A 24667-nucleotide genomic window follows, 5' to 3' on the forward strand; every position below is an offset into this window, starting at 1 on the left:
AAAATCCGCGCAGGAGTTTTTTGGGTCGCCCACTCTGTCTCGACGGACGGTCTGACCGGCATTCGAACGTCGGGTCACGAACTCGCTGTTGTCAGCCGGGGCAGACATCGACAATGATCCTTTCGCAGGTTCAACTATAGAATCCTTGTCACGAGTTCTGTTTTCTCTAAACGATAATTCTTACTGGACTTCTCGCGTTGACGCTGGTTCGTCAGCGCCCGTGCGCGAATCCCCGTTCGCAATATACGGCTGGACGACGGGTCCGTGAACGGCGGACAAGGTCGTCGTTCGCGATTTTTGGCCGCGACGTGCAGCGCAGGAAATCCATTTTTGCTGCCTACATATTCGCGAAAATCCGCGCAGGAGTTTTTTGGGTCGCCCACTCTGTCTCGACGGACGGTCTGACCGGCATTCAAACGTCGGGTCACGAACTCGCTGTTGTCAGCCGGGGCAGACATCGACAATGATCCTTTCGCAGGTTCAACTATAGAATCCTTGTCACGAGTTCTGTTTTCTCTAAACGATAATTCTTACTGGACTTCTCGCGTTGACGCTGGTTCGTCAGCGCCCGTGCGCGAATCCCCGTTCGCAATATACGGCTGGACGACGGGTCCGTGAACGGCGGACAAGGTCGTCGTTCGCGATTTTTGGCCGCGACGTGCAGCGCAGGAAATCCATTTTTGCTGCCTACATATTCGCGAAAATCCGCGCAGGAGTTTTTTGGGTCGCCCACTCTGTCTCGACGGACGGTCTGACCGGCATTCAAACGTCGGGTCACGAACTCGCTGTTGTCAGCCGGGGCAGACATCGACAATGATCCTTTCGCAGGTTCAACTATAGAATCCTTGTCACGAGTTCTGTTTTCTCTAAACGATAATTCTTACTGGACTTCTCGCGTTGACGCTGGTTCGTCAGCGCCCGTGCGCGAATCCCCGTTCGCAATATACGGCTGGACGACGGGTCCGTGAACGGCGGACAAGGTCGTCGTTCGCGATTTTTGGCCGCGACGTGCAGCGCAGGAAATCCATTTTTGCTGCCTACATATTCGCGAAAATCCGCGCAGGAGTTTTTTGGGTCGCCCACTCTGTCTCGACGGACGGTCTGACCGGCATTCAAACGTCGGGTCACGAACTCGCTGTTGTCAGCCGGGGCAGACATCGACAATGATCCTTTCGCAGGTTCAACTATAGAATCCTTGTCACGAGTTCTGTTTTCTCTAAACGATAATTCTTACTGGACTTCTCGCGTTGACGCTGGTTCGTCAGCGCCCGTGCGCGAATCCCCGTTCGCAATATACGGCTGGACGACGGGTCCGTGAACGGCGGACAAGGTCGTCGTTCGCGATTTTTGGCCGCGACGTGCAGCGCAGGAAATCCATTTTTGCTGCCTACATATTCGCGAAAATCCGCGCAGGAGTTTTTTGGGTCGCCCACTCTGTCTCGACGGACGGTCTGACCGGCATTCAAACGTCGGGTCACGAACTCGCTGTTGTCAGCCGGGGCAGACATCGACAATGATCCTTTCGCAGGTTCAACTATAGAATCCTTGTCACGAGTTCTGTTTTCTCTAAACGATAATTCTTACTGGACTTCTCGCGTTGACGCTGGTTCGTCAGCGCCCGTGCGCGAATCCCCGTTCGCAATATACGGCTGGACGACGGGTCCGTGAACGGCGGACAAGGTCGTCGTTCGCGATTTTTGGCCGCGACGTGCAGCGCAGGAAATCCATTTTTGCTGCCTACATATTCGCGAAAATCCGCGCAGGAGTTTTTTGGGTCGCCCACTCTGTCTCGACGGACGGTCTGACCGGCATTCAAACGTCGGGTCACGAACTCGCTGTTGTCAGCCGGGGCAGACATCGACAATGATCCTTTCGCAGGTTCAACTATAGAATCCTTGTCACGAGTTCTGTTTTCTCTAAACGATAATTCTTACTGGACTTCTCGCGTTGACGCTGGTTCGTCAGCGCCCGTGCGCGAATCCCCGTTCGCAATATACGGCTGGACGACGGGTCCGTGAACGGCGGACAAGGTCGTCGTTCGCGATTTTTGGCCGCGACGTGCAGCGCAGGAAATCCATTTTTGCTGCCTACATATTCGCGAAAATCCGCGCAGGAGTTTTTTGGGTCGCCCACTCTGTCTCGACGGACGGTCTGACCGGCATTCAAACGTCGGGTCACGAACTCGCTGTTGTCAGCCGGGGCAGACATCGACAATGATCCTTTCGCAGGTTCAACTATAGAATCCTTGTCACGAGTTCTGTTTTCTCTAAACGATAATTCTTACTGGACTTCTCGCGTTGACGCTGGTTCGTCAGCGCCCGTGCGCGAATCCCCGTTCGCAATATACGGCTGGACGACGGGTCCGTGAACGGCGGACAAGGTCGTCGTTCGCGATTTTTGGCCGCGACGTGCAGCGCAGGAAATCCATTTTTGCTGCCTACATATTCGCGAAAATCCGCGCAGGAGTTTTTTGGGTCGCCCACTCTGTCTCGACGGACGGTCTGACCGGCATTCAAACGTCGGGTCACGAACTCGCTGTTGTCAGCCGGGGCAGACATCGACAATGATCCTTTCGCAGGTTCAACTATAGAATCCTTGTCACGAGTTCTGTTTTCTCTAAACGATAATTCTTACTGGACTTCTCGCGTTGACGCTGGTTCGTCAGCGCCCGTGCGCGAATCCCCGTTCGCAATATACGGCTGGACGACGGGTCCGTGAACGGCGGACAAGGTCGTCGTTCGCGATTTTTGGCCGCGACGTGCAGCGCAGGAAATCCATTTTTGCTGCCTACATATTCGCGAAAATCCGCGCAGGAGTTTTTTGGGTCGCCCACTCTGTCTCGACGGACGGTCTGACCGGCATTCAAACGTCGGGTCACGAACTCGCTGTTGTCAGCCGGGGCAGACATCGACAATGATCCTTTCGCAGGTTCAACTATAGAATCCTTGTCACGAGTTCTGTTTTCTCTAAACGATAATTCTTACTGGACTTCTCGCGTTGACGCTGGTTCGTCAGCGCCCGTGCGCGAATCCCCGTTCGCAATATACGGCTGGACGACGGGTCCGTGAACGGCGGACAAGGTCGTCGTTCGCGATTTTTGGCCGCGACGTGCAGCGCAGGAAATCCATTTTTGCTGCCTACATATTCGCGAAAATCCGCGCAGGAGTTTTTTGGGTCGCCCACTCTGTCTCGACGGACGGTCTGACCGGCATTCAAACGTCGGGTCACGAACTCGCTGTTGTCAGCCGGGGCAGACATCGACAATGATCCTTTCGCAGGTTCAACTATAGAATCCTTGTCACGAGTTCTGTTTTCTCTAAACGATAATTCTTACTGGACTTCTCGCGTTGACGCTGGTTCGTCAGCGCCCGTGCGCGAATCCCCGTTCGCAATATACGGCTGGACGACGGGTCCGTGAACGGCGGACAAGGTCGTCGTTCGCGATTTTTGGCCGCGACGTGCAGCGCAGGAAATCCATTTTTGCTGCCTACATATTCGCGAAAATCCGCGCAGGAGTTTTTTGGGTCGCCCACTCTGTCTCGACGGACGGTCTGACCGGCATTCAAACGTCGGGTCACGAACTCGCTGTTGTCAGCCGGGGCAGACATCGACAATGATCCTTTCGCAGGTTCAACTATAGAATCCTTGTCACGAGTTCTGTTTTCTCTAAACGATAATTCTTACTGGACTTCTCGCGTTGACGCTGGTTCGTCAGCGCCCGTGCGCGAATCCCCGTTCGCAATATACGGCTGGACGACGGGTCCGTGAACGGCGGACAAGGTCGTCGTTCGCGATTTTTGGCCGCGACGTGCAGCGCAGGAAATCCATTTTTGCTGCCTACATATTCGCGAAAATCCGCGCAGGAGTTTTTTGGGTCGCCCACTCTGTCTCGACGGACGGTCTGACCGGCATTCAAACGTCGGGTCACGAACTCGCTGTTGTCAGCCGGGGCAGACATCGACAATGATCCTTTCGCAGGTTCAACTATAGAATCCTTGTCACGAGTTCTGTTTTCTCTAAACGATAATTCTTACTGGACTTCTCGCGTTGACGCTGGTTCGTCAGCGCCCGTGCGCGAATCCCCGTTCGCAATATACGGCTGGACGACGGGTCCGTGAACGGCGGACAAGGTCGTCGTTCGCGATTTTTGGCCGCGACGTGCAGCGCAGGAAATCCATTTTTGCTGCCTACATATTCGCGAAAATCCGCGCAGGAGTTTTTTGGGTCGCCCACTCTGTCTCGACGGACGGTCTGACCGGCATTCAAACGTCGGGTCACGAACTCGCTGTTGTCAGCCGGGGCAGACATCGACAATGATCCTTTCGCAGGTTCAACTATAGAATCCTTGTCACGAGTTCTGTTTTCTCTAAACGATAATTCTTACTGGACTTCTCGCGTTGACGCTGGTTCGTCAGCGCCCGTGCGCGAATCCCCGTTCGCAATATACGGCTGGACGACGGGTCCGTGAACGGCGGACAAGGTCGTCGTTCGCGATTTTTGGCCGCGACGTGCAGCGCAGGAAATCCATTTTTGCTGCCTACATATTCGCGAAAATCCGCGCAGGAGTTTTTTGGGTCGCCCACTCTGTCTCGACGGACGGTCTGACCGGCATTCAAACGTCGGGTCACGAACTCGCTGTTGTCAGCCGGGGCAGACATCGACAATGATCCTTTCGCAGGTTCAACTATAGAATCCTTGTCACGAGTTCTGTTTTCTCTAAACGATAATTCTTACTGGACTTCTCGCGTTGACGCTGGTTCGTCAGCGCCCGTGCGCGAATCCCCGTTCGCAATATACGGCTGGACGACGGGTCCGTGAACGGCGGACAAGGTCGTCGTTCGCGATTTTTGGCCGCGACGTGCAGCGCAGGAAATCCATTTTTGCTGCCTACATATTCGCGAAAATCCGCGCAGGAGTTTTTTGGGTCGCCCACTCTGTCTCGACGGACGGTCTGACCGGCATTCAACGTCGGGTCACGAACTCGCTGTTGTCAGCCGGGGCAGACATCGACAATGATCCTTTCGCAGGTTCAACTATAGAATCCTTGTCACGAGTTCTGTTTTCTCTAAACGATAATTCTTACTGGACTTCTCGCGTTGACGCTGGTTCGTCAGCGCCCGTGCGCGAATCCCCGTTCGCAATATACGGCTGGACGACGGGTCCGTGAACGGCGGACAAGGTCGTCGTTCGCGATTTTTGGCCGCGACGTGCAGCGCAGGAAATCCATTTTTGCTGCCTACATATTCGCGAAAATCCGCGCAGGAGTTTTTTGGGTCGCCCACTCTGTCTCGACGGACGGTCTGACCGGCATTCAAACGTCGGGTCACGAACTCGCTGTTGTCAGCCGGGGCAGACATCGACAATGATCCTTTCGCAGGTTCAACTATAGAATCCTTGTCACGAGTTCTGTTTTCTCTAAACGATAATTCTTACTGGACTTCTCGCGTTGACGCTGGTTCGTCAGCGCCCGTGCGCGAATCCCCGTTCGCAATATACGGCTGGACGACGGGTCCGTGAACGGCGGACAAGGTCGTCGTTCGCGATTTTTGGCCGCGACGTGCAGCGCAGGAAATCCATTTTTGCTGCCTACATATTCGCGAAAATCCGCGCAGGAGTTTTTTGGGTCGCCCACTCTGTCTCGACGGACGGTCTGACCGGCATTCAAACGTCGGGTCACGAACTCGCTGTTGTCAGCCGGGGCAGACATCGACAATGATCCTTTCGCAGGTTCAACTATAGAATCCTTGTCACGAGTTCTGTTTTCTCTAAACGATAATTCTTACTGGACTTCTCGCGTTGACGCTGGTTCGTCAGCGCCCGTGCGCGAATCCCCGTTCGCAATATACGGCTGGACGACGGGTCCGTGAACGGCGGACAAGGTCGTCGTTCGCGATTTTTGGCCGCGACGTGCAGCGCAGGAAATCCATTTTTGCTGCCTACATATTCGCGAAAATCCGCGCAGGAGTTTTTTGGGTCGCCCACTCTGTCTCGACGGACGGTCTGACCGGCATTCAAACGTCGGGTCACGAACTCGCTGTTGTCAGCCGGGGCAGACATCGACAATGATCCTTTCGCAGGTTCAACTATAGAATCCTTGTCACGAGTTCTGTTTTCTCTAAACGATAATTCTTACTGGACTTCTCGCGTTGACGCTGGTTCGTCAGCGCCCGTGCGCGAATCCCCGTTCGCAATATACGGCTGGACGACGGGTCCGTGAACGGCGGACAAGGTCGTCGTTCGCGATTTTTGGCCGCGACGTGCAGCGCAGGAAATCCATTTTTGCTGCCTACATATTCGCGAAAATCCGCGCAGGAGTTTTTTGGGTCGCCCACTCTGTCTCGACGGACGGTCTGACCGGCATTCAAACGTCGGGTCACGAACTCGCTGTTGTCAGCCGGGGCAGACATCGACAATGATCCTTTCGCAGGTTCAACTATAGAATCCTTGTCACGAGTTCTGTTTTCTCTAAACGATAATTCTTACTGGACTTCTCGCGTTGACGCTGGTTCGTCAGCGCCCGTGCGCGAATCCCCGTTCGCAATATACGGCTGGACGACGGGTCCGTGAACGGCGGACAAGGTCGTCGTTCGCGATTTTTGGCCGCGACGTGCAGCGCAGGAAATCCATTTTTGCTGCCTACATATTCGCGAAAATCCGCGCAGGAGTTTTTTGGGTCGCCCACTCTGTCTCGACGGACGGTCTGACCGGCATTCAAACGTCGGGTCACGAACTCGCTGTTGTCAGCCGGGGCAGACATCGACAATGATCCTTTCGCAGGTTCAACTATAGAATCCTTGTCACGAGTTCTGTTTTCTCTAAACGATAATTCTTACTGGACTTCTCGCGTTGACGCTGGTTCGTCAGCGCCCGTGCGCGAATCCCCGTTCGCAATATACGGCTGGACGACGGGTCCGTGAACGGCGGACAAGGTCGTCGTTCGCGATTTTTGGCCGCGACGTGCAGCGCAGGAAATCCATTTTTGCTGCCTACATATTCGCGAAAATCCGCGCAGGAGTTTTTTGGGTCGCCCACTCTGTCTCGACGGACGGTCTGACCGGCATTCAAACGTCGGGTCACGAACTCGCTGTTGTCAGCCGGGGCAGACATCGACAATGATCCTTTCGCAGGTTCAACTATAGAATCCTTGTCACGAGTTCTGTTTTCTCTAAACGATAATTCTTACTGGACTTCTCGCGTTGACGCTGGTTCGTCAGCGCCCGTGCGCGAATCCCCGTTCGCAATATACGGCTGGACGACGGGTCCGTGAACGGCGGACAAGGTCGTCGTTCGCGATTTTTGGCCGCGACGTGCAGCGCAGGAAATCCATTTTTGCTGCCTACATATTCGCGAAAATCCGCGCAGGAGTTTTTTGGGTCGCCCACTCTGTCTCGACGGACGGTCTGACCGGCATTCAAACGTCGGGTCACGAACTCGCTGTTGTCAGCCGGGGCAGACATCGACAATGATCCTTTCGCAGGTTCAACTATAGAATCCTTGTCACGAGTTCTGTTTTCTCTAAACGATAATTCTTACTGGACTTCTCGCGTTGACGCTGGTTCGTCAGCGCCCGTGCGCGAATCCCCGTTCGCAATATACGGCTGGACGACGGGTCCGTGAACGGCGGACAAGGTCGTCGTTCGCGATTTTTGGCCGCGACGTGCAGCGCAGGAAATCCATTTTTGCTGCCTACATATTCGCGAAAATCCGCGCAGGAGTTTTTTGGGTCGCCCACTCTGTCTCGACGGACGGTCTGACCGGCATTCAAACGTCGGGTCACGAACTCGCTGTTGTCAGCCGGGGCAGACATCGACAATGATCCTTTCGCAGGTTCAACTATAGAATCCTTGTCACGAGTTCTGTTTTCTCTAAACGATAATTCTTACTGGACTTCTCGCGTTGACGCTGGTTCGTCAGCGCCCGTGCGCGAATCCCCGTTCGCAATATACGGCTGGACGACGGGTCCGTGAACGGCGGACAAGGTCGTCGTTCGCGATTTTTGGCCGCGACGTGCAGCGCAGGAAATCCATTTTTGCTGCCTACATATTCGCGAAAATCCGCGCAGGAGTTTTTTGGGTCGCCCACTCTGTCTCGACGGACGGTCTGACCGGCATTCAAACGTCGGGTCACGAACTCGCTGTTGTCAGCCGGGGCAGACATCGACAATGATCCTTTCGCAGGTTCAACTATAGAATCCTTGTCACGAGTTCTGTTTTCTCTAAACGATAATTCTTACTGGACTTCTCGCGTTGACGCTGGTTCGTCAGCGCCCGTGCGCGAATCCCCGTTCGCAATATACGGCTGGACGACGGGTCCGTGAACGGCGGACAAGGTCGTCGTTCGCGATTTTTGGCCGCGACGTGCAGCGCAGGAAATCCATTTTTGCTGCCTACATATTCGCGAAAATCCGCGCAGGAGTTTTTTGGGTCGCCCACTCTGTCTCGACGGACGGTCTGACCGGCATTCAAACGTCGGGTCACGAACTCGCTGTTGTCAGCCGGGGCAGACATCGACAATGATCCTTTCGCAGGTTCAACTATAGAATCCTTGTCACGAGTTCTGTTTTCTCTAAACGATAATTCTTACTGGACTTCTCGCGTTGACGCTGGTTCGTCAGCGCCCGTGCGCGAATCCCCGTTCGCAATATACGGCTGGACGACGGGTCCGTGAACGGCGGACAAGGTCGTCGTTCGCGATTTTTGGCCGCGACGTGCAGCGCAGGAAATCCATTTTTGCTGCCTACATATTCGCGAAAATCCGCGCAGGAGTTTTTTGGGTCGCCCACTCTGTCTCGACGGACGGTCTGACCGGCATTCAAACGTCGGGTCACGAACTCGCTGTTGTCAGCCGGGGCAGACATCGACAATGATCCTTTCGCAGGTTCAACTATAGAATCCTTGTCACGAGTTCTGTTTTCTCTAAACGATAATTCTTACTGGACTTCTCGCGTTGACGCTGGTTCGTCAGCGCCCGTGCGCGAATCCCCGTTCGCAATATACGGCTGGACGACGGGTCCGTGAACGGCGGACAAGGTCGTCGTTCGCGATTTTTGGCCGCGACGTGCAGCGCAGGAAATCCATTTTTGCTGCCTACATATTCGCGAAAATCCGCGCAGGAGTTTTTTGGGTCGCCCACTCTGTCTCGACGGACGGTCTGACCGGCATTCAAACGTCGGGTCACGAACTCGCTGTTGTCAGCCGGGGCAGACATCGACAATGATCCTTTCGCAGGTTCAACTATAGAATCCTTGTCACGAGTTCTGTTTTCTCTAAACGATAATTCTTACTGGACTTCTCGCGTTGACGCTGGTTCGTCAGCGCCCGTGCGCGAATCCCCGTTCGCAATATACGGCTGGACGACGGGTCCGTGAACGGCGGACAAGGTCGTCGTTCGCGATTTTTGGCCGCGACGTGCAGCGCAGGAAATCCATTTTTGCTGCCTACATATTCGCGAAAATCCGCGCAGGAGTTTTTTGGGTCGCCCACTCTGTCTCGACGGACGGTCTGACCGGCATTCAAACGTCGGGTCACGAACTCGCTGTTGTCAGCCGGGGCAGACATCGACAATGATCCTTTCGCAGGTTCAACTATAGAATCCTTGTCACGAGTTCTGTTTTCTCTAAACGATAATTCTTACTGGACTTCTCGCGTTGACGCTGGTTCGTCAGCGCCCGTGCGCGAATCCCCGTTCGCAATATACGGCTGGACGACGGGTCCGTGAACGGCGGACAAGGTCGTCGTTCGCGATTTTTGGCCGCGACGTGCAGCGCAGGAAATCCATTTTTGCTGCCTACATATTCGCGAAAATCCGCGCAGGAGTTTTTTGGGTCGCCCACTCTGTCTCGACGGACGGTCTGACCGGCATTCAAACGTCGGGTCACGAACTCGCTGTTGTCAGCCGGGGCAGACATCGACAATGATCCTTTCGCAGGTTCAACTATAGAATCCTTGTCACGAGTTCTGTTTTCTCTAAACGATAATTCTTACTGGACTTCTCGCGTTGACGCTGGTTCGTCAGCGCCCGTGCGCGAATCCCCGTTCGCAATATACGGCTGGACGACGGGTCCGTGAACGGCGGACAAGGTCGTCGTTCGCGATTTTTGGCCGCGACGTGCAGCGCAGGAAATCCATTTTTGCTGCCTACATATTCGCGAAAATCCGCGCAGGAGTTTTTTGGGTCGCCCACTCTGTCTCGACGGACGGTCTGACCGGCATTCAAACGTCGGGTCACGAACTCGCTGTTGTCAGCCGGGGCAGACATCGACAATGATCCTTTCGCAGGTTCAACTATAGAATCCTTGTCACGAGTTCTGTTTTCTCTAAACGATAATTCTTACTGGACTTCTCGCGTTGACGCTGGTTCGTCAGCGCCCGTGCGCGAATCCCCGTTCGCAATATACGGCTGGACGACGGGTCCGTGAACGGCGGACAAGGTCGTCGTTCGCGATTTTTGGCCGCGACGTGCAGCGCAGGAAATCCATTTTTGCTGCCTACATATTCGCGAAAATCCGCGCAGGAGTTTTTTGGGTCGCCCACTCTGTCTCGACGGACGGTCTGACCGGCATTCAAACGTCGGGTCACGAACTCGCTGTTGTCAGCCGGGGCAGACATCGACAATGATCCTTTCGCAGGTTCAACTATAGAATCCTTGTCACGAGTTCTGTTTTCTCTAAACGATAATTCTTACTGGACTTCTCGCGTTGACGCTGGTTCGTCAGCGCCCGTGCGCGAATCCCCGTTCGCAATATACGGCTGGACGACGGGTCCGTGAACGGCGGACAAGGTCGTCGTTCGCGATTTTTGGCCGCGACGTGCAGCGCAGGAAATCCATTTTTGCTGCCTACATATTCGCGAAAATCCGCGCAGGAGTTTTTTGGGTCGCCCACTCTGTCTCGACGGACGGTCTGACCGGCATTCAAACGTCGGGTCACGAACTCGCTGTTGTCAGCCGGGGCAGACATCGACAATGATCCTTTCGCAGGTTCAACTATAGAATCCTTGTCACGAGTTCTGTTTTCTCTAAACGATAATTCTTACTGGACTTCTCGCGTTGACGCTGGTTCGTCAGCGCCCGTGCGCGAATCCCCGTTCGCAATATACGGCTGGACGACGGGTCCGTGAACGGCGGACAAGGTCGTCGTTCGCGATTTTTGGCCGCGACGTGCAGCGCAGGAAATCCATTTTTGCTGCCTACATATTCGCGAAAATCCGCGCAGGAGTTTTTTGGGTCGCCCACTCTGTCTCGACGGACGGTCTGACCGGCATTCAAACGTCGGGTCACGAACTCGCTGTTGTCAGCCGGGGCAGACATCGACAATGATCCTTTCGCAGGTTCAACTATAGAATCCTTGTCACGAGTTCTGTTTTCTCTAAACGATAATTCTTACTGGACTTCTCGCGTTGACGCTGGTTCGTCAGCGCCCGTGCGCGAATCCCCGTTCGCAATATACGGCTGGACGACGGGTCCGTGAACGGCGGACAAGGTCGTCGTTCGCGATTTTTGGCCGCGACGTGCAGCGCAGGAAATCCATTTTTGCTGCCTACATATTCGCGAAAATCCGCGCAGGAGTTTTTTGGGTCGCCCACTCTGTCTCGACGGACGGTCTGACCGGCATTCAAACGTCGGGTCACGAACTCGCTGTTGTCAGCCGGGGCAGACATCGACAATGATCCTTTCGCAGGTTCAACTATAGAATCCTTGTCACGAGTTCTGTTTTCTCTAAACGATAATTCTTACTGGACTTCTCGCGTTGACGCTGGTTCGTCAGCGCCCGTGCGCGAATCCCCGTTCGCAATATACGGCTGGACGACGGGTCCGTGAACGGCGGACAAGGTCGTCGTTCGCGATTTTTGGCCGCGACGTGCAGCGCAGGAAATCCATTTTTGCTGCCTACATATTCGCGAAAATCCGCGCAGGAGTTTTTTGGGTCGCCCACTCTGTCTCGACGGACGGTCTGACCGGCATTCAAACGTCGGGTCACGAACTCGCTGTTGTCAGCCGGGGCAGACATCGACAATGATCCTTTCGCAGGTTCAACTATAGAATCCTTGTCACGAGTTCTGTTTTCTCTAAACGATAATTCTTACTGGACTTCTCGCGTTGACGCTGGTTCGTCAGCGCCCGTGCGCGAATCCCCGTTCGCAATATACGGCTGGACGACGGGTCCGTGAACGGCGGACAAGGTCGTCGTTCGCGATTTTTGGCCGCGACGTGCAGCGCAGGAAATCCATTTTTGCTGCCTACATATTCGCGAAAATCCGCGCAGGAGTTTTTTGGGTCGCCCACTCTGTCTCGACGGACGGTCTGACCGGCATTCAAACGTCGGGTCACGAACTCGCTGTTGTCAGCCGGGGCAGACATCGACAATGATCCTTTCGCAGGTTCAACTATAGAATCCTTGTCACGAGTTCTGTTTTCTCTAAACGATAATTCTTACTGGACTTCTCGCGTTGACGCTGGTTCGTCAGCGCCCGTGCGCGAATCCCCGTTCGCAATATACGGCTGGACGACGGGTCCGTGAACGGCGGACAAGGTCGTCGTTCGCGATTTTTGGCCGCGACGTGCAGCGCAGGAAATCCATTTTTGCTGCCTACATATTCGCGAAAATCCGCGCAGGAGTTTTTTGGGTCGCCCACTCTGTCTCGACGGACGGTCTGACCGGCATTCAAACGTCGGGTCACGAACTCGCTGTTGTCAGCCGGGGCAGACATCGACAATGATCCTTTCGCAGGTTCAACTATAGAATCCTTGTCACGAGTTCTGTTTTCTCTAAACAGGAATTCTTACTGGACTTCTCGCGTTGACGCTGGTTCGTCAGCGCCCGTGCGCGAATCCCCGTTCGCAATATACGGCTGGACGACGGGTCCGTGAACGGCGGACAAGGTCGTCGTTCGCGATTTTTGGCCGCGACGTGCAGCGCAGGAAATCCATTTTTGCTGCCTACATATTCGCGAAAATCCGCGCAGGAGTTTTTTGGGTCGCCCACTCTGTCTCGACGGACGGTCTGACCGGCATTCAAACGTCGGGTCACGAACTCGCTGTTGTCAGCCGGGGCAGACATCGACAATGATCCTTTCGCAGGTTCAACTATAGAATCCTTGTCACGAGTTCTGTTTTCTCTAAACGATAATTCTTACTGGACTTCTCGCGTTGAAGCTGGTTCGTCAGCGCCCGTGCGCGAATCCCCGTTCGCAATATACGGCTGGACGACGGGTCCGTGAACGGCGGACAAGGTCGTCGTTCGCGATTTTTGGCCGCGACGTGCAGCGCAGGAAATCCATTTTTGCTGCCTACATATTCGCGAAAATCCGCGCAGGAGTTTTTTGGGTCGCCCACTCTGTCTCGACGGACGGTCTGACCGGCATTCGAACGTCGGGTCACGAACTCGCTGTTGTCAGCCGGGGCAGACATCGACAATGATCCTTTCGCAGGTTCAACTATAGAATCCTTGTCACGAGTTCTGTTTTCTCTAAACGATAATTCTTACTGGACTTCTCGCGTTGACGCTGGTTCGTCAGCGCCCGTGCGCGAATCCCCGTTCGCAATATACGGCTGGACGACGGGTCCGTGAACGGCGGACAAGGTCGTCGTTCGCGATTTTTGGCCGCGACGTGCAGCGCAGGAAATCCATTTTTGCTGCCTACATATTCGCGAAAATCCGCGCAGGAGTTTTTTGGGTCGCCCACTCTGTCTCGACGGACGGTCTGACCGGCATTCGAACGTCGGGTCACGAACTCGCTGTTGTCAGCCGGGGCAGACATCGACAATGATCCTTTCGCAGGTTCAACTATAGAATCCTTGTCACGAGTTCTGTTTTCTCTAAACGATAATTCTTACTGGACTTCTCGCGTTGACGCTGGTTCGTCAGCGCCCGTGCGCGAATCCCCGTTCGCAATATACGGCTGGACGACGGGTCCGTGAACGGCGGACAAGGTCGTCGTTCGCGATTTTTGGCCGCGACGTGCAGCGCAGGAAATCCATTTTTGCTGCCTACATATTCGCGAAAATCCGCGCAGGAGTTTTTTGGGTCGCCCACTCTGTCTCGACGGACGGTCTGACCGGCATTCGAACGTCGGGTCACGAACTCGCTGTTGTCAGCCGGGGCAGACATCGACAATGATCCTTTCGCAGGTTCAACTATAGAATCCTTGTCACGAGTTCTGTTTTCTCTAAACAGGAATTCTTACTGGACTTCTCGCGTTGACGCTGGTTCGTCAGCGCCCGTGCGCGAATCCCCGTTCGCAATATACGGCTGGACGACGGGTCCGTGAACGGCGGACAAGGTCGTCGTTCGCGATTTTTGGCCGCGACGTGCAGCGCAGGAAATCCATTTTTGCTGCCTACATATTCGCGAAAATCCGCGCAGGAGTTTTTTGGGTCGCCCACTCTGTCTCGACGGACGGTCTGACCGGCATTCGAACGTCGGGTCACGAATTCGCTGTTGTCAGCCGGGGCAGACATCGACAATGATCCTTTCGCAGGTTCAACTATAGAATCCTTGTCACGAGTTCTGTTTTCTCTAAACGATAATTCTTACTGGACTTCTCGCGTTGACGCTGGTTCGTCAGCGCCCGTGCGCGAATCCCCGTTCGCAATATACGGCTGGACGACGGGTCCGTGAACGGCGGACAAGGTCGTCGTTCGCGATTTTTGGCCGCGACGTGCAGCGCAGGAAATCCATTTTTGCTGCCTACATATTCGCGAAAATCCGCGCAGGAGTTTTTTGGGTCGCCCACTCTGTCTCGACGGACGGTCTGACCGGCATTCAAACGTCGGGTCACGAACTCGCTGTTGTCAGCCGGGGCAGACATCGACAATGATCCTTTCGCAGGTTCAACTATAGAATCCTTGTCACGAGTTCTGTTTTCTCTAAACGATAATTCTTACTGGACTTCTCGCGTTGACGCTGGTTCGTCAGCGCCCGTGCGCGAATCCCCGTTCGCAATATACGGCTGGACGACGGGTCCGTGAACGGCGGACAAGGTCGTCGTTCGCGATTTTTGGCCGCGACGTGCAGCGCAGGAAATCCATTTTTGCTGCCTACATATTCGCGAAAATCCGCGCAGGAGTTTTTTGGGTCGCCCACTCTGTCTCGACGGACGGTCTGACCGGCATTCGAACGTCGGGTCACGAACTCGCTGTTGTCAGCCGGGGCAGACATCGACAATGATCCTTTCGCAGGTTCAACTATAGAATCCTTGTCACGAGTTCTGTTTTCTCTAAACGATAATTCTTACTGGACTTCTCGCGTTGACGCTGGTTCGTCAGCGCCCGTGCGCGAATCCCCGTTCGCAATATACGGCTGGACGACGGGTCCGTGAACGGCGGACAAGGTCGTCGTTCGCGATTTTTGGCCGCGACGTGCAGCGCAGGAAATCCATTTTTGCTGCCTACATATTCGCGAAAATCCGCGCAGGAGTTTTTTGGGTCGCCCACTCTGTCTCGACGGACGGTCTGACCGGCATTCGAACGTCGGGTCACGAACTCGCTGTTGTCAGCCGGGGCAGACATCGACAATGATCCTTTCGCAGGTTCAACTATAGAATCCTTGTCACGAGTTCTGTTTTCTCTAAACGATAATTCTTACTGGACTTCTCCGTTGACGCTGGTTCGTCAGCGCCCGTGCGCGAATCCCCGTTCGCAATATACGGCTGGACGACGGGTCCGTGAACGGCGGACAAGGTCGTCGTTCGCGATTTTTGGCCGCGACGTGCAGCGCAGGAAATCCATTTTTGCTGCCTACATATTCGCGAAAATCCGCGCAGGAGTTTTTTGGGTCGCCCACTCTGTCTCGACGGACGGTCTGACCGGCATTCGAACGTCGGGTCACGAATTCGCTGTTGTCAGCCGGGGCAGACATCGACAATGATCCTTTCGCAGGTTCAACTATAGAATCCTTGTCACGAGTTCTGTTTTCTCTAAACGATAATTCTTACTGGACTTCTCGCGTTGAAGCTGGTTCGTCAGCGCCCGTGCGCGAATCCCCGTTCGCAATATACGGCTGGACGACGGGTCCGTGAACGGCGGACAAGGTCGTCGTTCGCGATTTTTGGCCGCGACGTGCAGCGCAGGAAATCCATTTTTGCTGCCTACATATTCGCGAAAATCCGCGCAGGAGTTTTTTGGGTCGCCCACTCTGTCTCGACGGACGGTCTGACCGGCATTCGAACGTCGGGTCACGAACTCGCTGTTGTCAGCCGGGGCAGACATCGACAATGATCCTTTCGCAGGTTCAACTATAGAATCCTTGTCACGAGTTCTGTTTTCTCTAAACGATAATTCTTACTGGACTTCTCGCGTTGACGCTGGTTCGTCAGCGCCCGTGCGCGAATCCCCGTTCGCAATATACGGCTGGACGACGGGTCCGTGAACGGCGGACAAGGTCGTCGTTCGCGATTTTTGGCCGCGACGTGCAGCGCAGGAAATCCATTTTTGCTGCCTACATATTCGCGAAAATCCGCGCAGGAGTTTTTTGGGTCGCCCACTCTGTCTCGACGGACGGTCTGACCGGCATTCGAACGTCGGGTCACGAATTCGCTGTTGTCAGCCGGGGCAGACATCGACAATGATCCTTTCGCAGGTTCAACTATAGAATCCTTGTCACGAGTTCTGTTTTCTCTAAACGATAATTCTTACTGGACTTCTCGCGTTGAAGCTGGTTCGTCAGCGCCCGTGCGCGAATCCCCGTTCGCAATATACGGCTGGACGACGGGTCCGTGAACGGCGGACAAGGTCGTCGTTCGCGATTTTTGGCCGCGACGTGCAGCGCAGGAAATCCATTTTTGCTGCCTACATATTCGCGAAAATCCGCGCAGGAGTTTTTTGGGTCGCCCACTCTGTCTCGACGGACGGTCTGACCGGCATTCGAACGTCGGGTCACGAACTCGCTGTTGTCAGCCGGGGCAGACATCGACAATGATCCTTTCGCAGGTTCAACTATAGAATCCTTGTCACGAGTTCTGTTTTCTCTAAACGATAATTCTTACTGGACTTCTCGCGTTGACGCTGGTTCGTCAGCGCCCGTGCGCGAATCCCCGTTCGCAATATACGGCTGGACGACGGGTCCGTGAACGGCGGACAAGGTCGTCGTTCGCGATTTTTGGCCGCGACGTGCAGCGCAGGAAATCCATTTTTGCTGCCTACATATTCGCGAAAATCCGCGCAGGAGTTTTTTGGGTCGCCCACTCTGTCTCGACGGACGGTCTGACCGGCATTCGAACGTCGGGTCACGAATTCGCTGTTGTCAGCCGGGGCAGACATCGACAATGATCCTTTCGCAGGTTCAACTATAGAATCCTTGTCACGAGTTCTGTTTTCTCTAAACGATAATTCTTACTGGACTTCTCGCGTTGAAGCTGGTTCGTCAGCGCCCGTGCGCGAATCCCCGTTCGCAATATACGGCTGGACGACGGGTCCGTGAACGGCGGACAAGGTCGTCGTTCGCGATTTTTGGCCGCGACGTGCAGCGCAGGAAATCCATTTTTGCTGCCTACATATTCGCGAAAATCCGCGCAGGAGTTTTTTGGGTCGCCCACTCTGTCTCGACGGACGGTCTGACCGGCATTCAAACGTCGGGTCACGAACTCGCTGTTGTCAGCCGGGGCAGACATCGACAATGATCCTTTCGCAGGTTCAACTATAGAATCCTTGTCACGAGTTCTGTTTTCTCTAAACGATAATTCTTACTGGACTTCTCGCGTTGACGCTGGTTCGTCAGCGCCCGTGCGCGAATCCCCGTTCGCAATATACGGCTGGACGACGGGTCCGTGAACGGCGGACAAGGTCGTCGTTCGCGATTTTTGGCCGCGACGTGCAGCGCAGGAAATCCATTTTTGCTGCCTACAATTCGCGAAAATCCGCGCAGGAGTTTTTGGGTCGCCCACTCTGTCTCGACGGACGGTCTGACCGGCATTCGAACGTCGGGTCACGAACTCGCTGTTGTCAGCCGGGGCAGACATCGACAATGATCCTTTCGCAGGTTCAACTATAGAATCCTTGTCACGAGTTCTGTTTTCTCTAAACGATAATTCTTACTGGACTTCTCCCGTTGACGCTGGTTCGTCAGCGCCCGTGCGCGAATCCCCGTTCGCAATATACGGCTGGACGACGGGTCCGTGAACGGCGGACAAGGTCGTCGTTCGCGATTTTTGGCCGCGAGGTGCAGCGCAGGAAATCCATTTTTGCTGCCTACATATTCGCGAAAATCCGCGCAGGAGTTTTTTGGGTCGCCCACTCTGTCTCGACGGACGGTCTGACCGGCATTCAAACGTCGGGTCACGAACTCGCTGTTGTCAGCCGGGGCAGACATCGACAATGATCCTTTCGCAGGTTCAACTATAGAATCCTTGTCACGAGTTCTATTTTCTCTAAACAAGAATTCTTACTGGACTTCTCCCGTTGACGCTGGTTCGTCAGCGCCCGTGCGCGAATCCCCGTTCGCAATATACGGCTGGACGACGGGTCCGTGAACGGCGGACAAGGTCGTCGTTCGCGATTATTGGCCGCGACGTACAGCGCAGGAAATCCATTTTTGCTGCCTACATATTCACGAAAATCCGCGCAGGAGTTTTTGGGTCGCCCACTCTGTCTCGACTGACGGTCTGACCGGCATTCGAACGTCGGGTCACGAATTCGCTGTTGTCAGCCGGGGCAGACATCGACAAAGATCCTTTCGCAGGTTCAACTATAGAATCCTTGTCACGAGTTCTGTTTTCTCTAAACGATAATTCTTACTGGACTTCTCGCGTTGAAGCTGGTTCGTCAGCGCCCGTGCGCGAATCCCCGTTCGCAATATACGGCTGGACGACGGGTCCGTGAACGGCGGACAAGGTCGTCGTTCGCTATTTTTGTCCGCGACGTGCATCGCAGGAAATCCATTATTGCTGCCTACAAATTCGCGAAAATCCGCGCAGGAGTTTTTCGGGTCGCCCACTTCTCTCGACGGACGGCCTGAACGGCATTCGAACGTCGGGTCACGAATTCGCTGTTGTCAGCCGGGGCAGACATCGACAAAGATCCTTTCGCAGGTTCAACTATAGAATCCTTGTCACGAGTTCTGTTTTCTCTAAACGATAATTCTTACTGGACTTCTCGCGTTGAAGCTGGTTCGTCAGCGCCCGTGCGCGAATCCCCGTTTGCAATACACGGCTGGACGACGGGTCCGTGAACGGCGGACAAGGTCGTCGTTCGCGATTTTTGGCAGCGAGGTGCAGCGCAGGAAATCAATTTTTGCTGCCTACATATTCGCGAAAATCCGCACAGGAGTTTTTTGGGTCGCCCACTCTGTCTCGACGGACGGTCTGACCGGCATTCAAACGTCGGGTCACGAACTCGTTGTTGTCAGCTGGGGCAGACATCGAAAATGATCCTTTCGTAGGTTCAACTATAAAATCCTTGTCACGAGTTCTGCTTTCTCTAAACGATAATTCTTACTGGACTTTTCGCGTTGACGCCGGTTCGTCAGCGCCCGTGCGCGAATCCCCGTTCGCAATATACGGCTGGACGACGGGTCCGTGAACGGCGGACAAGGTCGTCGTTCGCTATTTTTGTCCGCGACGTGCATCGCAGCAAATCCATTTTAGCTGCCTACAAATTCCTGAAAATCCGCGCAGGAGTTTTTCGGGTCGCCCACTCTCTCTCGACGGACGGCCTGACCGGCATTCGAACGTCGGATCACGAACTCGCTGTTGTCAGCCGGGGCAGACATCGACAATGATCCTTTCGCAGGTTCAACTATAGAATCCTTGTCACGAGTTCTGTTTTCTCTAAACGATAATTCTTACTGGACGTCTCCCGTTGACGCTGGTTCGTCAGCGCCCGTGCACGAATCCCCGTTTGCAATATACGGCTGGACGACGGGTCCGTGAACGGCAGACAAGGTCGTCGTTCGCGATTTTTGGCAGCGAGGTGCAGCGCAGGAAATCAATTTTTGCTGCCTACATATTCGCGAAAATCCGCGCAGGAGTTTTTTGGGTCGCCCACTCTGTCTCGACGGACGGTCTGACCGGCATTCAAACGTCGGATCACGAACTCGCTGTTGTCAGCCGGGGCAGACATCGACAATAATCCTTTCGCAGGTTCAACTATAGAATCCTTGTCACGAGTTCTATTTTCTCTAAACAAGAATTCTTACTGGACTTCTCCCGTTGACGCTGGTTCGTCAGCGCCCGTGCGCGAATCCCCGTTCGCAATATACGGCTGGACGACGGGTCCGTGAACAGCGGACAAGGTCGTCGTTCGCGATTATTGGCCGCGACGTACAGCGCAGGAAATCCATTTTTGCTGCCTACATATTCACGAAAATCCGCGCAGGAGTTTTTGGGTCGCCCACTCTGTCTCGACTGACGGTCTGACCGGCATTCGAACGTCGGGTCACGAATTCGCTGTTGTCAGCCGGGGCAGACATCTACAAAGATCCTTTCGCAGGTTCAACTATAGAATCCCAGTCACGAGTTCTGTTTTCTCTAAACGATAATTCTTACTGGACTTCTCGCGTTGAAGCTGGTTCGTCAGCGCCCGTGCGCGAATCCCCGTTCGCAATATACGGCTGGACGACGGGTCCGTGAACGGCAGACAAGGTCGTCATTCGCTATTTTTGTCCGCGACGTGCATCGCAGGAAATCCATTATTGCTGCCTACAAATTCGCGAAAATCCGCGCAGGAGTTTTTCGGGTCGCCCACTTCTCTCGACGGACGGCCTGAACGGCATTCGAACGTCGGGTCACGAATTCGCTGTTGTCAGCCGGGGCAGACATCGACAATGATCCTTTCGCAGGTTCAACTATAGAATCCTTGTCACGAGTTCTGTTTTCTCTAAACGATAATTCTTACTGGACTTCTCGCGTTGAAGCTGGTTCGTCAACGCCCGTGCGCGAATCCCCGTTCGCAATATACGGCTGGACGACGGGTCCGTGAACGGCGGACAAGGTCGTCGTTCGCGATTTTTGGCCGCGATGTGCATCGCAGGAATTCCATTTTTGCTGCCTACAAATTCGCGAAAATCCGCGCATGAGTTTTTCGGGTCGCCCACTCTGTCTCGACGGACTGCCTGACCGGCATTCGAACGTCGGGTAAGGAATTCGCTGTTGTCAGCCGGGGCAGACATCGACAATGATCCTTTCGCAGGTTCAACTATAGAATCCTTGTCACGAGTTCTGTTTTCTCTAAACGATAATTCTTACTGGACTTCTCGCGTTGAAGCTGGTTCGTCCGCGCCCGTGCGCGAATCCCCGTTCGCAATATACGGCTGGACGACCGCTATGTGAACAGCGGACAAGGTCGTCGTTCGCGATTTTTGGCCGCGACGTGCAGCGCAGGAAATCCATTTTTGCTGCCTACATATTCGCAAAAATCCGCGCAGGAGTTTTTCGGGTCGCCCACTCTGTCTCGACTGACGGTCTGACCGGCATTCGAACGTCGGGTCACGAATTCGCTGTTGTCAGCCGGGGCAGACATCGACAAAGATCCTTTCGCAGGTTCAACTATAGAATCCTTGTCACGAGTTCTGTTTTCTCTAATCGATAATTCTTACTGGACTTCTCGTGTTGAAGCTAGTTCGTCAGCGCCCGTTCGCGAATCCCCGTTCGCAATATACGGCTGGACGACGGGTCCGTGAACGGCGGACAAGGTCGTCGGTCGCGATTTTTGGCAGCGAGGTGCAGCGCAGGAAATCAATTTTTGCTGCCTACATATTCGCGAAAATCCGCGCAGGAGTTTTTTGGGTCGCCCACTCTGTCTCGACTGACGGTCTGACCGGCATTCGAACGTCGGGTCACGAATTCGCTGTTGTCAGCCGGGGCAGACATCGACAATGATCCTTTCGCAGGTTCAACTATAAAATCCTTGTCACGAGTTCTGTTTTCTCTAAACGATAATTCTTACCGGACTTATCGCATTGACGCTGGTTCGTCAGCGCCCGTGTACGAATCCCCGTTCGCAATATACGGCTGGACGACGGGTCCGTGACCCGCGGACAAGGTTGTCATTCGCGATTTTTGGCTGCGACGTGCATCGCAGGAAATCCATTTTTGCTGCCTACATATTCGCGAAAATCCGCGCAGGAGTTTTTTTGGGCGCCCACTCTCTCTTGATGGATGGCCTAACCGGCATTCGTACGTCGGGTCACGAATTCGTATTTGTCAGCCGGGGCAGACATCGAAATTGATCCTTTCGCAGGTTCAACTACAGAATCCTTGTTACGAGTTAAGTTTTTTCTAAACGATAATTCTTACTGGACTTCTCGCATTAATGCTGGTTCGTCCGCGCCTGTGCGCAAATCCCCGTTCGCAATATACGGCTGGACGACGGGTCCGTGGCCGGCGGACAAGGTCGTCATTCACGATTTTTGGCCGCGACGTGCATCGCAGGAAATCCATTTTTGCTGCCTACATATTCGCGCAAATCCGCGCAGAAGTTTTTTGGGGCGCCCACTCTCTCTCGATGGATGGCCTAACCGGCATTCGTACGTCGGGTCACGAATTCGCTGTTGTCAGCCGGGGCAGACATCGACAATGATCCTTTCGCAGGTTCAACTATAGAATCCTTGTTACAAGTTCTTTTTCTCTAAACGATAATTCTTACCGGACTTCTCGAATTGTCGCTGGTTCGTTAGCGCCCGTGCGCGAATCCCCGTTCGCAATATACGGCTGGACGACGGGTCCGTGACCGGAGGACAAGGTCGTCGTTCGCGGTTTTTGGCTGCGACGTGCATCGCAGGAAATCCAATTTTGGTGCCTAGATATGCGCGAAAATCTGCGCAGGAGTTTTTTGGGGCGCCCACTCTGTCTCGACGGACGGCCTAACCGGTATTCGAACGTCGGGTCCAGAATTCGCTGTTGTCAGCCAGGGCAGACATCGACAATGATCCTTTCGCAGGTTATACTATAGAATCCTTGTCACGATTTCTGTTTTCTCTAAACGATAATTCTTACTGGACTTCTCGTGTTGACGCTGGTTCGTCAGCGCCCGTGCGCGAATCCCCGTTCGCAATATACGGCTCGACGACGGGTCCGTGATCGGCGGACAACGTCATCGTTCGCGATTTTTGGCCGCGACGTGCATCTCAGGAAATCCATTTTTGGTGCCTACATATTCGCGAAAATCCGCGCAGGAGTTTTTTGGGGCGCCCACTCTGTCTTGATGGACGGCCTGACCGGCATTCGTACGTCGAGTCACGAATTCGCTGTTGTCAACCGAGGCAGACATCGACAATGATCCTTTCGCAGGTTCAACTATAGAATCCTTGTTACGAGTTCTGTTTTCTCTAAACGATCATTCTTACTGGACTTCTCGCATTGACGCTGGTTCGTCAGCGCTCGTGCGCGAATCCCCGTTCGCAATATACGGTTGGACGACGGGTCCGAGACCGGCAGACAAGGTCGTCATTCGCGATTTTTGGCCGCGACGTGCATCGCAGGAAATCCATTTTTGCTGCCTACATATTCGTGAAAATCCGCACAGGAGTTTTTTGGGGCGCCCACTTTGTCTCGATGGACCGCCTGACCGGCATTCGTACGTCGGGTCACGAATTCGCTGTTATCAGCCGGGCAGACATCGACAATGATCCTTTCGCAGGTTCAACTATAGAATCCTTGTCACGAGTTCTGTTTGCTCTAAACGATAATTATTTCCGGACTTATCGCATTGACGTTGGTTCGTCAGCGCTCGTGCGCGAATCCCCGTTCGCAATATACGGTTAGACGACGGGTCCGAGACCGGGGGACAAGGTCGTCGTTCGCGATTTTTGGCTGCGACATGCATCGCAGGAAATCCAATTTTGCTGCCTACATATTCGCGAAAATCCGCATAGGAGTTTTTTGGGGAGCCCACTCTGTCTCGATGGACGGATTGACCGGCATTCATACGTCGGGTCACGAATTCGCTGTTGTCAGCCGGGGCAGACATCGACAATGATCCTTTCGCAGGTTCAACTATAGAATCCTTGTCACGAGTTCTGTTTGCTCTAAACGATAATTCTTTCCGGACTTATCGCATTGACGCTGGTTCGTCAGCGCTCGTGCGCGAATCCCCGATCGCAATATACGGTTAGACGACGGGTCCGAGACCGGGAGACAAGGTCGTCGTTCGCGATTTTTGGCCGCGGCATGCATCGCAGGAAATCCAATTTTGCTGCCTACATATTCGCGAAAATCCGCACAGGAGTTTTTTGGGGAGCCCACTCTGTCTCGATGGACGGACTGACCGGCATTCGTACGTCGGGTCACGAATTCGCTGTTGTCAGCTGGGGCAGACATCGACAATGATCCTTTCGCAGGTTCAACTATAGAATCCTTGTTACGAGTTTTGTTTTCTCTAAACGATAATTCTTACTTGACTTCTCGCATTAACGCTGGTTCGTCCGTGCCCGTGCGCAAATCCCCATTCGCAATATACGGCTGGAAGACGGGTCCGTGACCGGCGGACAAGGTCGTCGTTCGCAATTTTCGACCACGACGTGCATCGCAGGAAATCCATTATTGTTGCCTACAAATTCGCGAAAATCCACGCAAGAGTTTTTTGGGGCTCCCACTCTGTCTCGATGGACGGCCTGACAGGCATTCGTACGTCGGGTCACGAATTCGCTGTTATCAGCCGGGCAGACATCGACAATGATACTTTCGCAGGTTCAACTATAGAATCCTTGTCACGAGTTCTGTTTGCTCTAAACGATAAT

The 24667-nt window shown here is 54.1% G+C and overlaps 1 long non-coding RNA gene across 17 annotated transcripts in view; it reads left to right on the forward strand.

The window, feature by feature from the left end:
* The window catches only part of LOC127262936 (uncharacterized), a 38249-nt gene extending 16181 nt beyond the window's left edge, over positions 1–22068 (forward strand). For 6 of the 17 annotated variants that reach the window (XR_007841334.1, XR_007841338.1, XR_007841339.1 and 3 more), the window contains exons 2-3: positions 19373–19524; positions 19875–22068. This is a non-coding gene — a long non-coding RNA (uncharacterized LOC127262936). Of the gene's footprint in view, positions 1–15623; positions 17429–18324; positions 19525–19722 lie in introns of those variants that run through there. The other 11 variants (XR_007841346.1, XR_007841341.1, XR_007841345.1 and 8 more) reach the window with 11 other exon arrangements.
* Positions 22069–24667: the final 2599 nt, after the last annotated feature.

This window comes from Andrographis paniculata, unplaced genomic scaffold (assembly GCF_009805555.1).
Source record: "Andrographis paniculata isolate CXL003 unplaced genomic scaffold, ASM980555v1 Contig66END, whole genome shotgun sequence".
NCBI classification, from domain to species: domain Eukaryota; kingdom Viridiplantae; phylum Streptophyta; class Magnoliopsida; order Lamiales; family Acanthaceae; genus Andrographis; species Andrographis paniculata.